Raw genomic sequence first — 15147 nt, 5'->3', positions numbered from 1 at the left:
GGTAAGGACTCATTCCCTACTTGGAGTGGACAGTCCATCGGTTTCCTGCTGAGAACCATGGCCTCAGATTTGGAGGTGCTGATCCTCATCCCAGCCGCTTCACACTCGGTTGCGAACCGATCCAGTGAGTGCTGAAGGTCGCAGACCGATGAAGCCATTAGAACCACATCATCTGCAAAAAGCAGTGGTGCAATCCTTAGTCCACCGAACTGCAGACCCCCTCCCCCACGAATACGCCTCGAAATCCGATCCATGTACGTATATTACAAAGCGCAGCCTTGGCGGAGGCCAACCCTCACCGGAAATGGGTCCGACTTACTGCAGAGGACCCGGACACAGCTCTCGCTTTGGGAGTACAGAGATTGGATGGCCCTGAGTAGAGACCCCCTCACCCCATACTCCCGCAGCACCTCCCACAGTAACTCCCTGGGAACCCGGTCATACGCCTTCTCCAAGTCTACAAAACACATGTAGACTGGATAAGCGTACTCCCAGGCCCCCTCCAGGATCCTTGCGAGAGTAAAAAGCTGATCCGTCGTTCCACGACCAGGACGGAATCCGCATTTTTCCTCCTCGATCTGAGGTTCGACAATCGGCCTGACCCTCCTTTCGAGTACCTTATAGATTATTCTGAAATGGACAATCTGACAATGACTACTTTTACTTTTTGTACTTTAACTATATTTTGATGCTTGTACTTTTAGACTTTTACTGGAGTAACATTTTGAATGCAGGACTTTTACTTGTAACGCAAGGATTTTATCCAAAGCGACATAAAATAAGTGCGTTCGACCACCAAAATACAAACTTGAAGAAAACAGAATCATATAAGTACATCAGGTTTCATAGAGCTAAAACATTTTAAGTGCTACTCAAGTCCTTTATTAGTATATAAGTGCTTTGTTAATAGTTCTATCGCTCGAAGTGGAGTCAAAAGAGATGAGTTTTCAGACTGCGCCGGAAGATATGTAAGCTTTCTGCTGTCCTGATGTCAATGGGGAGCTCATTCCACCATTTTGGAGCCAGGATAGCAAACCCACGTGTTTTTGCTGATGGGAACTTGGGTCCCCCTCGCAGTGCGGGTGCAGCAAGCCGTTTGGCTGATGCAGAGCGTGCTGGGGTGTACGGTTTAACCATGTCCTGGATGTAGGAAGGGCCAGATCCATTCGCAGAATGGTACGCAAGTACCATTGTCTTGAAGTGGATTTGAACATTTACTGGAAGCCAGTGAAGGGAGCGGAGGAGCGGCGTGGTGTGGCAGAATTTAGGAAGGTTGAAGACCAGACGAGCAGCTGCATTCTGGATGAGCTGCAGAGGTCGGATGGCACATGCAGGTAGACCAGCCAGGAGGGAGTTGCAGTACAGTAGTCTAGGCGTGAGATGACAAGAGTCTGGACCAGAACCTGTGTCGCTTTCTGGGTCAGGACGGGATGTATTCTCCTGATGTTGTAAAGAGTGTATCTGCAGCAGCGGGTTGTAGCAGCTATGTTTGCAGTGAAGGACAGTTTGTTATCTAGGGTCACACCTAGATTCCTTGCAGTCTGAGTCGGGGAAACAATAGTGGTGCCGATGTTGATTGTTAGGTCAAGAGTGGGACAATCTTTTCCCGGAAGGAAAAGCAGTTCAGTCTTGTCAAGGTTGAGCTTGAGGTGGTGAGCAGACATCCACTTAGAGATGTCAGCTAGACAAGCAGAGATGCGTGCGACGACCTGGGTCTCTGAGCGGGGAAAGGACAGAATTAGTTGGGTGTCGTCAGCATAGCAGTGGCATGAAAAACCATGCGGGCTAATGACTGATCCGAGCAAGTTTGGTTTGTGTACAAGGAGAAGAGGAGGGGACCAAGAACAGAGCCCTGAGGGACCCCTGTAGTTAATTGACAAGGGTCGGACTCAGACCCTCTCCAAGTTATCCTGTAGGTGCGGTCTTTGAGGTATGAGGTGAGGAGGGAAAGTGCAGAGCCTGAAACTCCAAGTTATTGGAGAGTGCGAAGGAGGATCTGATGATTCACCATGTCGAATGCAGCAGACAGGTCCAAAAGGATGATGACAGAGGAGAGGGAGGCTGCTTTAGCCGTGTGCAGTTCTTCAGTGACAGCAAGGAGGGCAGTTTCTGTTGAGTGACCTGCCTTGAAACCAGACTGGTGCGGATCCAGAAGGTTGTTCTGATGGAGATAACAGGAGAGTTGTTTAAAGTCGGCACGTTCAAGTGTTTTAGACAGGAACGGGAGGAGAGAGACAGACCTGTAGTTTATAACATCAGACGGGTTGAGAGTGGGTTTCTTTAGGAGAGGGTTTAGTCTTGCCTCCTTGAGACGGTTTGGAAAGTGACCAGAAGTTAGAGAAGTGTTGATGAAATGGGTGAGAAACTGTAGAATATCAGGAGCGATAGTTTGAAGGAGGTTTGAAGGGATAGGGTCCAGAGGACAGGTGGTAGGGCGGGCAGAGGCAATGAGGGTAAGAACCTCACTTGGAGAGAGAGGGGAAAAGGAGGCCAGTGTGTGGGTGAAGGGAGGGTCTGGTGACCCAGCGGTGAGTAAAAGTGAGTCAGAAAAAGAAGAGCGAATATCATCAACCTTTTTTTCAAAGTAGTTAAAGAAGTCGCTTGACAGAAGGGAGGAGGGGGAAGGGGCTCTGGGGGGGTCCAGGAGGGTGGAGAAGATAGAAAATAGTTTTTGGGGATTGGAATAGGAAGATTGGATCTTATCTTGAAAGAAAGTGCTTTTTGCCTGAGAGATTGAAGCAGAGAAAGAGAATAGGAGAGCCTGATAGGTTAGGAAGTCGTCATGGTGTTTGGATTTCCACCATTTCCGCTCTGCTGCCCTAAGGATGTTTCTATTAGCACGCAGTGTGTCATTTAGCCAGGGAGCAGGAGGGGACTGACGAGCCTGCCGAGATGTGAGTGGACAGAGAGAGTCCAGAGAGGATGAGAGAGTAGAGAGGAGAGTTTCTGCAGCAGAGTTTGGAGGCAGGAGTTGGAACGAGTCAGAGGAAGGGAGGGCTGAGAGCACCGATGAGGCAAAGGTAGAGGGGGAGAGGGAACGAAGGTTGCGGCGGACAGGTGCAGAATTAGAAAATCTTAGTTTGTTATGTTTGGAAAGGGGTAGAGAGAATTAAATGAAGAAGTGATCGGATGTGTGGAGCGGGTTTACAGACAGGTTAGAAGTAGTGCAGTTCCTTGAGAATATGAGATCAAGGACATTGCCAGCTTTATGAGTTGGTGGGGATGGATACAGTGAGAAAGCAAAGGTGGTTAACAGAGATGTTAGTTCGTCTATCTTCCCTGTCTGGAGGTTGAAGTCTCCGAGAAGTACAGCGGGAGGGCCAGTTTCAGGGATGTGTGAGAGGAGATTATCTAATTCCTCCAAGAATTCCTCCAAGAAGTCCTCCAAGGCGCCTGGTGGACGGTAGAGAACAACAATGGTTAATTGTATAGGATGGGTTACTGTGACGGCATGGAATTCAAAGGTTGAAGGAGTGAAGTTAGGTAGCTTGAAGAGGGAAAAGCTCCAGTTGGGAGAGAGCAGGAGACCAGTGCCACCTCCTCTGCCAGTGGGTCTGGGTGTATGGGAGAAGGAATATGCTGTGGAGAGATGCTGAGGTGGATGTGTTGGATGGAGTAATCCAGGTCTCAGTGAGAGCAAGGAAATCCAGGGACTGCAGGGAAGCGTAGCCAGAGATTAAGTCAGCCTTAGGAACAGCTGACTGGCAGTTCCACAGGCCACCAGAAACTAGATGTTGGATCTCGGTGGAGCATGTGGGATAGACGAGAGCAGGCCGGTTATACCGATTAGGAGATACACGGGGCCAGTGATAATTGCGAGAAGACACATGAACAGGAATGGAGAAAATACACATGATTATAGCATGAGGGACTAAAAAACAAAATAAAACACCAGCGATACTTAGCAGTTTGGGAAGATTGAAAATCGGTAGGGAAAGCCAACTAAGTCCGTAGGCGATAGAAACATGTCAAAAGCGGTATACTACCGCGCAAATTGGTAGGGTTGGCAGGTATGACCGCATACGCATGGGTCAGAGTGTCCATGGAGGACCGCACATTTTCCCGTCAAGTTTGATTTTTATAAATCGCAAAGATTGCTTAGAAATTGGTGTACGCCATCTTTTGAGAGTACGCCTCGTTTATAAATGAGGCCCCAGAGCAGGACATGCTGCTTCACCGACACCAGAGTTGGCGGAAGTGTTTAACAGTGACTGTAGGAATACAGTGAGAATTCCGAGTGGCTAAGCTAATTAGTGGCTAGGCTAATTAGCGTATCAGTATTATGTGCCGTAGTTCATTGTGTGGATTATTTTGTTCAGTTAATAACAGTGTGCCATGTCTGTATTGTGTTTACAGTTTCACCAATTCATTAAACTTCAGTAAAGCTGACATCTTTGCCGGAGTTTCTTTGAAAGTGTTTAACCTGTTAAGCCCTATTCCCCTGCCCGGAAAAATGGCAACATCTGCAAGAAACAGCGTCTGAAGGCTTCTTAACATTTAAAAACCTATTAATGTGTCATACCCACTTAACGGGAAGAAACTCAGCTATCAGACAATATTAATCATCTTTCGCAAAATGAAACATAAGGGTAATAGCAAAGGCTCTGAATTAGCCCTGAGCGAAAAAATGCTAACACACTTAGCACAGAACTCACGTTAAAATACCCTTATTACTTATAGTATCTGCACAAACAAGATATCGATTAGCAAACTGAGTTTCCACAGGTAGTATCATTACTGACCGATCCAAACTTGTGACATGAGAAGCTAACACAGACATCACAGCACATAGCATTAGGTAGCCAACACGACAATATGTCTCACCTTTGATGTTTTCTGATCAAAAGTTGTCTTCAATGGCATTAAAACGATAAAAACGCTGCTGAAGGTTAATCCATAGGTTAATCCAATCCAGTGTCACTTTGAAATGATTTCTGATAATCCATCAGCAATAAACCTAGTTTTCAGTTTTCAGATTTCAGAGCGTAAAATCTCACTTCTCAATGGTAACGTGTGTGCGTTTTGAACCAGTTTGATTCATTCGCTATACCATATGATATCGCCCGGGGAAGTTTTCATACTTATACATATATAAATAAAAGATATATGTGTCAAAGCTCTAATCAAATTAACAGTTGTATTAATTGTATTAATTATAATTGTATATATATATATATATATATATATATATATATATATATATATATATATATGTATATAGGCTGTGTTGTATATTTATACACACAAATGAACAACCTTGGGTTTTTTCAAAAAACAAATAACAACAACAACAAACAAGTGTTTATTTTAGTTTTGTTTTATGCTTATGCCACATTTTGATTTCAGAGCACAGGACAAGAGAATGCTGGGCACAAGAGTGAAGCTGGCAATGCTGAACAAAACCATCTAGTTATAATATTTATTCAGCTGAAAAAGTCAAAGCTCTACGAAAATGTATGATGCTGAAGATCTGGATTTGATGAGGAAATGGGATGAAGAGGAGGTGTGATGAGGTCTTTGGATTAGCTCTCCTGGCACTGGATATGATGAAAGGAGGTGGATGGGGAGGAGGCGGGCGGCAACATGAACACCTGAAATCCCGCTGACTGCAGGAGAGAGGAGAACCATTTTAAAGTTTGGCTGCAACACGGTGATTGGCTGCTGGAGAATGAGGCTGTAATAGATTAAAGAGAATGCCTGTGATGAGCTGATTATAAGCAACTGCAGAGTGAATGTATATATACATATATATACCCAGTCTTCCTGAAAGAACTTGCGCTGAGCTTCATATAGTGAGTCAGACTCATGGTCAGAATGCTGGTTGGGATGCTCAGTTCTTCCTGTTGACAGAAGATGGCACTTTTCTGAGAGGGAGCCAGTTGGCAGACACTGGACAGTGGCAAACCAACAGATGAAATAGGAATCCATCTGAGAGGCTATGTGGAAAAGGATAAGAAATAATGTCAGCAAGAAATGAACATATATAACCAATATCATTCAATTCTGTAATTGCAGGTTTGTTGGCATGATATTTCAAACATAAATGGCCCACTCACCACGTCAAGGTGCAGGCCACGAGTGAGAACACAACAACGATCACAAACAGTACATACACACGATACAACACTTACATACATATAAATAACTTACATATACAATGAACAATGAACATTTCAAAAATAAAATGTTTGGGTAGTTATTTTAATACATTGAATTACATTGATTACATTGAATACATTGAATATATTTAACACATTGAATACTTTGAATACATTGAATACATTTAACACATTGAACACGTTGAATACTTTTAACACATTGAATACATTGAATACATTTAGCACATTGAATACATTGAACACATTGAATACATTGAATACATTTAGCACATTGAATACGTTGAATACATTTAACACATTGAATACATTTAAGGCAAGGCAAGGCAAGTTTATTTATACAGCACTTTTCAACACAAGGCAATTCAAAGTGCTTTACAAAAAATGAAAGACATTAAGAAAATGGCATTTCAAATCAGTCATTAAAAAGAAAAGTTAATAAAATAAACATTAAAAGAAAAAATACATGGATAAAAGTTAACACAAATAACACAATTGAAATATACAATAACTAAACTCTTAACTACATACACTATACATCTCCAGTGTGGCAATATTGCTGCAGGATTTAGCATCAGATATGAACAAATTTAGCGTGTACTCCAAGTAGTATGTTGAACACAGACTTGCAAACAAAATTCACCAAATTGAACTTTCAGTTACATTTGAAGGTACAGATACAACATAATGAATATTTTCTAGAAAGAAGCTTGGGATGTTGCTGTTGACATTCACATAAATTGTTCCACTGTTGAAAACCATTTGTTGCGTTGCTTAACTGTTAAGCCCCAAGGTCCCAGCCGGCGGGTACTTTTTTTTTATTTTTCACGACACTGTGTCTCAGGGGAACTTAATATTTAAGAACCTATTCATGTGTTATACCAGATTAACGGGAATAATCTCAGCTAACTGACGATACAAACCATTTTTACCAAAACAAAACACAAGTCTCATAAGAAGCATCTAAATGACCCCTGAGCGAAAAATGCTAACCTATTACTGCACCGATAATCACTCCTAGCTCCCTTATTATTTATCCTAGGTGCACATCCAACACATCGTTTATGATCGCAAGGAGACACAGAATCTAACAGTGCCTCAACACTGAAAGATACAAACTTGTTATCAACAAAAACATACATCAAAACAAGTGGTGCTAGGTAGCCCACAACGCTAACATGGCTTACCTTCGTCTTTGTCTGTTCTAAACTGGTCTTCAATGGCATTAAAACGATAACAACTATGCTGTAGTTAATCCATAGGTTAATAACCAATGTGTCTGCATCCCCTTTGAAATGTTCTGATAATCCATAAGCAATAAAACAGCTTTTCAGTTGCTTTATATCAGAGCATATATATTCTCCCCTCTGCTGCAAGCTAGGATGCGCAGAGACGGCACCTTTTTTTTTAGCATGAGTGTGTGCGGGACGATTTCCCTTCGATTCTATCGGCTCAAACGGTCAGAAAGAGATGTCACATGTCAAAATCGAACAAGGGGGGCCAGAGATATGGAAAATACACCCAAATGGCCCCAGAAGAGTTTTTTTTTGCTAAATCTGTCTACAAAGGTCAAATATCACTTTTTTTGCATCAATCTTGATATAGGGTACTTATATGTTGTACTTTGGATTACTAAAGCTTTTAGTCTACTACCCCATCATCCAAGGTTAGTTTTCACTATAAGTAGGCTACAAAATATATTTTGGACGGACACTATAATTTACAGTTTTTTGCCATGTTCAATCAGGATTTTCTTTAACAAAAAAAACATCTATATTGATTCTGACATGTCTACATCCAACTCACAGGTTTATCATTACTTTGAGAAAAAATATTATTAATTTAACCCTTTTAGAAGGGAAGATATGGTCATTTGTTCTGGGAATGTCATTTTCGAGCCTGAAACCTGAAAAACAGGCTTGGGGCTTAACAATCAATAAACAGAGGACTGTGACATACATTCAAATACAAATAAAGAAGAAGATATAGAAGAAATATGTTCACTTACAACAGTCATAAGGAAAAGAAAACACGTATAGAGCTCATACACATATAGAAGGAAATATAGAATAAATATGTTTACTTACAACAGACATAAGGAGAAGAAACACGTACAGAGCTCATACACACACACAGACATAAATAAATTAACATATTACAACACGCAACACTCAACTACTGGTGATGAAAATGGACCGTCATCGGCCAGATCACCGACGGCGACGAGACGGCATACTGTTGAGATCTCCATATCAAGTGAATACTTAAAACGAAAGTTAATTTTAAATCAAATATGATCAATCATATTCTTGTATATAGCCGAGAATAATATTTTTTGCAAGTGTTAGGATTATGTTTTAAACAGGACCCAGGCGCAGGCAATGACTGAAGATGTTTAAATGGTTTATTGTTTCGGAGACTCAGGCAGGTTTGGTGATTATGGAGGTCCGGAGTGGAGGTAGGCAGTGAGAGGCTGGACTGATTACCAGGCAGGCAGGTAGGATGCAGGAAGAAGCAGGCAGGTTGGCTGGAAGCTCTGGTGGATGATGGCCGAGGGATTGCACTGGAAACACAAGAGAAACTAGTTACAAAGAGTACGGATTTACACGCAGACAGGATAACTGAATGGGCAGCCAGGAGGATGTAATACCACTGGTGTAGAAAACAATCTGGCGGTGAGTTGCTGGGAGACTGGAGTAGATAAGCTGTGTCCTGATTAGATGATGAGGGACAGCTGAGTCGGACGGCCAGGTGAGAGCAATCAGGCTGCTGCCTGCAAGGGACACCACACCCTCTCCACACACACACACACAGGGGAACAAACAGGGACACAGTTTGGACTGTGACATTACCCCCCCCTCAACGGGAGCCTCCAGGCGAACCACCAGGCTTATCTGGGTGGTCCCTGCGAAAGTCCCGAATGAGAGAGGGACATAGAATGAGCTTGCGGGACACCCAGCTCCTCTCCTCAGGACCATAACCCTCCCAATCAACCAGATACTGGTACCCACGGCCCCGGCGGCGAATGTCCAACAGCCGTCGGACCGTGTAGGCCGGGTGGTCATCAATAACAAGGGTGGGTGGAGGGGAGATGGCTGGAGGGCACAAAGGGCTGGACAACACTGGTTTCAACTGGGACACATGAAAGGTTGGGTGAATTCTCATGGAGGGAGGCAGCTTGAGTCTAACAGCAGATGGATTGATTATGCGCTCGATTACATAGGGGCCAATGAAGCGTGGTTTCAACTTCTTAGACTCAGCTTGTAAAGAAATATTCTTTGAAGAAAGCCAAACTTTCTGACCTGGTTGGAACTGGGGAGCTGCGGTCCGGTAGCGGTTTGCAATATGCCGATTGCGTTCATCGGAGCGGAGAAGGGCAGAGCGGGCATCCTTCCAAATCGTACGACAACGACGGAGATGGGCTTGGACAGAGGGAACTGCGATCTCATCCTCTTGGGCTGGGAACAAAGGGGGTTGATATCCAAGAGAACATTCAAATGGGGACATACCGGTAGCAGCACTAGACAGTGAGTTATGAGCGTATTCAATCCAGGGCAGATGTAAGCTCCAGTAGGTGGGATTCCGGGAGGTGACACAGCGAAGTGCAGCTCCAAGGTCCTGATTGGCTCTTTCGGCCTGCCCGTTAGTCTGAGGATGATAGCCTGAGGAGAGACTGACAGATGCTCCAAGTGCTCGACAGAATGCTTTCCATACCTGAGATATGAACTGTGGCCCTCTGTCAGAAACAATGTCTGTTGGAATGCCATGGAGCCGGACAACATGATTGACCAGGAGGTCAGCAGTTCCAGAGGCTGTGGGGAGTTTAGGAAGAGGCACAAAATGAACTGCTTTGGAAAAGCGATCAACAATAGTGAGAATGGTTGAGTTACCCTGTGAAACCGGGAGGCCGGTAACAAAATCTAGGCCGATGTGACTCCAGGGACGACTAGGGACTGGGAGAGGCTGGAGTAGACCGATAGGAGCCTGGTGTGAAGACTTGCTACGGGCGCAAATCGTGCAGGCCAGCACAAAGGCTCAAGAGTCCGCTTCCATAGAAGGCCACCAGAAGTGTCGTCTCAGGAGGGATAGGGTCCGACTCACACCCGGGTGGCAGGCAAAGCGGGAAGCATGGGTCCATAGGAGAACCTGTGAGCGGACAGAGTCAGGTACAAACAAACGGTTAGCTGGACCCTTTCCTGGATCTGGATGGTCTCTCTGTGCCTTCCTCACTGAGTTCTCAATCTCCCATGTTACAGCGCCCACCACTCTGGTAGCGGGGATTATGGTGTCAGGAGCTATGGGATCCTGATCCACTGCAAACTGCCGGGACAATGCGTCAGGTTTAAGGTTTCTAGAACCAGGTCGGTAGGTAAGGGTGAAGTTGAACCTCCCAAAAAACAATGCCCAGCGTGCCTGACGGGAGTTTAGTCGTTTGGCAGTTTGTATGTAGACCAGGTTCCTGTGGTCTGTCCACACAATGAATGGATGTTCAGAGCCTTCCAGCCAGTGCCTCCATTCTTCCAGCGCAAGCTTAACAGCAAGCAGCTCCCTGTTGCCAACATCATAGTTGCGCTCAGGGGTTGTCAGTCGTCGGGAAAAAAAAGCACAAGGGTGAAGCTTTTGGTCGGAGACTGAGCGTTGTGATAGAACCGCCCCCACACCGGTGTTGGATGCATCAACCTCAACAATAAACTGAAGAGATGAGTCAGGGTTCATAAGAATAGGAGCCGAGGTGAAACGTCTCTTCAGCTCAGAGAAGGCAGCCTCAGCCTGAGTAGTCCACGAGAAGGGGATTGCTGGGGAGGTGAGTTGGTTGAGAGGACCGGCAACACGACTGTAGTCTCTGATGAACCGGCGATAGAAATTTGCAAAGCCCAAGAAACGTTGGAGCTGCTTCCTGGTGGAAGGCTTGGGCCATTGTGCCACTGCTTGTACCTTCTCTGGGTCTGTTCTCAGCTGACCTTGCTCAATGATGTAGCCCAGGAAATCCACTGAATCCACGTGAAATTTGCATTTCTCTACTTTGACAAACAGCTTGTTCTCGAGGAGCCTTTGTAGAACCTGCTGCACATGTTGGGTGTGTTCCTCCATGGTCTGTGAGAATATCAAGATATCATCAAGATACAAATACTGAACAGTTCAGGAAGTCACGGAGGACATCGTTCACAAGAGCCTGGAAGACAGCTGGGGCATTGGTGAGTCCAAAGGGCATCACTAGATACTCGAAATGGCCTAGTGGGGTGTTGAACGCCGTCTTCCACTCGTCTCCTTGACGTATGCGGACCAGGTGGTAACCATTCCTGAGGTCGAGTTTCGAGAAAATGGTGGCCTTCTGTAGGGGTTCGAAGGCTGAATTGATGAGGGGCAGTGGATACTTGTTCTTGATGGTGATGTTGTTAAGGCCCCGGTAGTCAATGCAGGGGCGTAGGGAGCGGTCCTTCTTGGATACAAAGAAGAAGCCTGCTCCGACGGGAGAAGAAGAGGGTCTTATGATGCCAGCAGCCAGTGAGTCTTTGATGTATGTCTCCATGGCCTCACGCTCAGTTCGGGACAAGTTAAACAGGCGACTGGATGGGAGAGATGCCCCAGGAAGAAGATCTATTGTACAGTCGTAAGGGCGATGAGGGGGCAGAAAAAGAGCTCGCTGCTTGCTGAAAACCTCTCCCAGGCGATGATAAACCGGAGGGACAGCGGACAAGTTGAGTGGCTCCTGCTGAACTGGAGGAATACCGACCTCTGCTGGGGGAATTGCAGACCGCAGGCATGAAGAGTGACAAAAGGAACTCCAACTCCTTACTTGATTCTCCGACCAGTCCATGTGGGGGTTGTGCAGTCTTAACCATGGCTGGCCCAGAACTAGGGGTGTGTGAGGGGAGGACATGACGTGGAACTGAATCATTTCATGGTGATTACCGGACAGGACGAGATGTAGGGGTTCGGTGACATGGGTAACGCGTGCCAGGAGCTTCCCATTCAGACCTCGAGCATTGAGAGGAGCTGTCAGAGGTTGAGTTGAGATGCCGGCTGAGGCAACCAGTTGGGCATCCAAAAAACTCTCATCAGCCCCAGAGTCCACTAGGGCAGGCAGAGAGAGAGACTGTTGATTTAACAGCAGTGTGGCTTCAAGAGGCTTGCGGGTCTGGGGGGTTGAGGAAGAAACAGCCTTGCTCACCAGTATCCCCACCTTTACTGGCGAGCACCCTCTTTTGGGCGCTGGGGGCATGTGTCCACGAGATGACCGGAGTGAGCACAGTAGACACAAAGTCCCTCTCTCATTCTCCGGAGACATTCTTGGGGAGTGAGTCGGGCTCTGCCTAGCTGCATCGGTTCCTCTGAAGACAGGAGAGGAGAAAAGACTTCAGATGGAGCACTAGGACTTGGGAAAGTCTCCGACCTGAATCTTGCGAGAGGAGACGAGACAGGGCGAGAGGGGAGTGACCCAGGAGATCGACTGGCTCTTTCCCTACGGCGCTCCCTAAGGCGGTTATCCAGTCTTATGGCTAGGGAGACCAACTCATCCAAGTTAGCTGATTCGTCCCTGACTGCTAACTCATCTTTAACAGAATCAGTTAGCCCGGTTTGAAAAACCCCTTGAAGCGCTGTGTCATTCCACCCCGCCTCTGCCGCTAAGGTCCTAAATTCCACTGAGTATTCGGCTACACTACGGGAGCCCTGTTGCAGTGAGAGGAGGCGTTTAGTAGCGTCCCTACCGCTGACGGGGTGGTGGAAAACTTTCTTCATTTCTTCTGTAAACTCTGGATAAGAATAACAGAGGTTGGACTGACTCTCCCATACAGCTGATGCCCAGGCTAGGGCGCTACCTGTAAGTAAACCTATCATATAACAAATCTTAGCTCTGTCATTAGCATAAGTAGACGGCTGCTGCTCAAACACAAGAGAACACTGCATTAAGAAAGTGTTACATGTCCCTAAGGCACCTGCGTACCGCTCTGGAGTGGGAATGTTTGGCTCACGTGAAGGGAGAGCGGGCTGGGCTGGAACCTGTGCTAAGGGAGCTGGATCCTCCGGAGCAGGCGGAGCAAGATGAGTTGAAAACAGGTTGAGGTGATGTCCCATCTGTGCTACATTGGCGGCTAGTGATGCGAGGTTATCCATAACCTCTCTGAGCATCTGGTCATGCCGGCCCACGAGGACGCCTTGGTTGGAGAGAGCCTCACGAATTGGGTCCGGGCCTGCTGGGGCCATGGTGGCCAGATTGTTCTGTTAGGATTATGTTTTAAACAGGACCCAGGTGCAGGCAATGACTGAAGATGTTTAAATGGTTTATTGTTTCGGAGACTCAGGCAGGTTTGGTGATTATGGAGGTCCGGAGTGGAGGTAGGCAGTGAGAGGCTGGACTGATTACCAGGCAGGCAGGTAGGATGCAGGAAGAAGCAGGCAGGTTGGCTGGAAGCTCTGGTGGATGATGGCCGAGGGATTGCACTGGAAACACAAGAGAAACTAGTTACAAAGAGTATGGATTTACACGCAGACAGGATAACTGAATGGGCAGTCAGGAGGATGTAATACCACTGGTGTAGAAAACAATCTGGCGGTGAGTTGCTGGGAGACTGGAGTAGATAAGCTGTGTCCTGATTAGATGATGAGGGACAGCTGAGTCGGACGGCCAGGTGAGAGCAATCAGGCTGCTGCCTGCAAGGGACACCACACCCTCTCCACACCCACACACAGGGGAACAAACAGGGACACAGTTTGGACTGTGACAGCAAGTCCTACAGGGGTCATGTCCTTTTTACACAAACATGGGAAGGTGTGTCTTATGCCATAGCCCAGCCTTTCCCAAACTCAGGGTCGCGACCCGACCCGTTTTGATTGGGTCGCCATGTTAAATGCATTGCTACACACACACAGCGTCAGAGCTGATGGCTGCGTTGCAAATACAATTTTTTTATAATTTTTGTATTTTATTTTTTATATTGAAAATGAAATTATGCAATATAGCATTGTATATTGAATGATTTAATTTTCTAAATACAAATAAACTAAAAATAAAAGATTGTATTTGTATCAGCTCTGACGCGTCCCCCGCGAAAGTTTTTTCGCTGTCTGTTTATTGTTTATTGTCTGTTGATTAATCCCGATCGTACATGGTGGCAAAAAGAAGATACAAAGAGGAGTTTTTAAACGTTGGCTTAACAAAAGATGTTAGAAATGGAGAGGAGCTGCCTCAGTGTGTTTTATGTGGAGAGGTGCTCAGTAACGAAAGCTTGAAAATGAATAAATTGGATCGGAATCTCCAAATAAAACATCCTCTGCATCGGGACAAATCGAAGGATTTTTACATCTGCAAAGAAGAGTCTTTCAAAAAGCAGTGTTTTGACAGCGGAAAAGTAAGTCACTAATTTTAATCATTTGATTACGCCGGCTGGTGTTAAAAATCACCCAATAACCCAGCAATGTTAATGATAATATCTTCTCTGTTATTTTCAGGCATTCAAAGGGAACATAGGGGCACTGAGGGCATCCTATCAAGTCCGCCTCCACATTGCCAAAGCAAAGAAGCCCCATTCCATCGGGGAGCAGCTGATAGAGCCTTGTCTTAAAGATGTGTGTCTTGGGTGAGGATGTAGCGAACAAAATTGAGTCTGTCCCACTCTCAAACAACACCGTTGCATCCAGAATCAAGGATATGTCAGCTGACATCCAAAAAACAGTCACAGAGGAAATACAGCAGCACAAATTATTTCCACTGCAGCTAGACAAGTCTGTGGATGTTGCTGGGATTCCCCAGTTAATGGTCTTTGCCAGATACATTAGTGGTAAAGATATCAAGGAGGAGTTCCTATTCTGTGACCAGCTGCACACAACAACAAGGGGAGAGGATATTTTCAGAGTGGTGGACACACATTTGAAAGAACTGAAATTAGAATGGGAAAATTGTATAGGGTTTTGCACTGATGGTGCAAGGACCATGACTGGGTGCAGGTCTGGTTTTGTGGCTCATGTAGTTAAAGTGGTCCCAAATGTGAAGGTAACACACTGTATTATCCACAGGGAGGCTTTGGGTAGC

At 45.7% G+C, this 15147-nt stretch overlaps 1 long non-coding RNA gene across 1 annotated transcript in view; it reads left to right on the top strand.

Moving 5' to 3' along the window:
* LOC307023996 overlaps positions 1-15147 on the top strand; it is a 208560-nt gene that overhangs the window by 137629 nt on the left and 55784 nt on the right. The gene's annotated exons all lie outside the window — the stretch shown is intronic.

This window comes from Notothenia rossii, assembly GCF_949606895.1.
Source record: "Notothenia rossii genome assembly, chromosome: 11".
NCBI lineage: Eukaryota > Metazoa > Chordata > Actinopteri > Perciformes > Nototheniidae > Notothenia > Notothenia rossii.
The sequence above is the reverse complement of the archived record's forward strand: the minus strand, read 5'-3'. Positions and strand labels throughout refer to the sequence as shown.